The 1,106-nt window shown below is 39.6% G+C and overlaps 1 long non-coding RNA gene across 1 annotated transcript; it reads left to right on the top strand.

Annotated features, from left to right (window-relative positions):
- Nucleotides 1-160: 160 nt before the first annotated feature.
- Nucleotides 161-643, top strand: LOC103399198 (uncharacterized). Its single transcript, XR_523600.3, has 3 exons — nucleotides 161-314; nucleotides 410-490; nucleotides 573-643. It is a non-coding gene; the product is annotated as an uncharacterized LOC103399198 (long non-coding RNA).
- Nucleotides 644-1,106: the final 463 nt, after the last annotated feature.

The raw sequence follows: 1,106 nt of genomic DNA on the forward strand, positions 1-1,106 counted from the left end.
TAAGGCTTTATGCATGACTTTTACATGAACACACACGAACGCACGATCTTTCTGCTCCTGATCCGGCCCCCGTTATCGATAGATAGATAGATATTAGGGCCGGCAACTAAACATGTTGTTAACTTATTAATTAATTAACGTCGACAATTATTTATCGCGCTTCTTTTTGTTTTGTTTATGTAGACGAAACCCAGGTGAACATTGCCAAGCACGTATTGAAGAGCCTGTGCACAGATGTGACCAACATCCTGGTGAACTCTCTGGCTGCTGACCTGATGATGTCTGTGGAGAACCCCAGCACCATCACTAATGAGGTCAGGGGAACACCACCGATGGTGTCCATTTTTGTTTTGTTTTTTAACGCACTGTCAAACTTACTTTTACTCTTAACTTGGTTGTGTCGCCTCAGGTCAGAGTGAAGATTTTGAGCAAACTGTCAGAAGAAACCAAAGGACCTCTTATGAAGCTGCACAACTGCCTGAACGGAAAAGTGAGTAAAAGCGTCATTAGGTGATTTCTGTGCGATAGACGGAAACGTTTTTTTTTTTTTTTTACTTTCTGTTTAATTCCAGACAATTGAAGACTTTGTGACCAACCTGGAGCTATCGGCAGAGGTTTGCGGATTCATGCTGAAAAAAGGAGACAAAAAGAAAGAGAGGTACTTGTTATTATAAGTCTGATGACTGGTCATTTAAGGGGAAAAGACATTTTTGAAAGTTTTGATTTTAAAGAGCAAAGAAATTTTGAAACAAAAATTTCTAACTCATGTTTTATCTGATGTATTTACACCGTGGTGACGATACTAGAAGAATAAAGAAAAGCAGGAATTGGTTATACAGGAGCTACACTAAAACACTGTTTATGTTCTGTTGTGCTCGGTGTGGCTGATAATAAAGACCCCGACTTCCCTGTTTGAAAGGAGTTAGCCCCGGAGCTAATGTTAGCTTGGGCTCTGGAGCAGATCAAAAAAATTCGGAAAAAAGCATTTATTCAATTAAAAGTGGAAAAAAATATCCCATGTTACAAGGTGGACACCTGCGGCTTATAGAGTATTATATACTATTATGGAGGGGCGCACGTATTTTTAAATTTAGTGGGTGCGGCTT

This window comes from Cynoglossus semilaevis, unplaced genomic scaffold (genome assembly GCF_000523025.1).
Source record: "Cynoglossus semilaevis isolate Cse_v1.0 unplaced genomic scaffold, Cse_v1.0 scaffold6650, whole genome shotgun sequence".
In the NCBI taxonomy this organism is placed as follows: Eukaryota; Metazoa; Chordata; class Actinopteri; order Pleuronectiformes; family Cynoglossidae; genus Cynoglossus; species Cynoglossus semilaevis.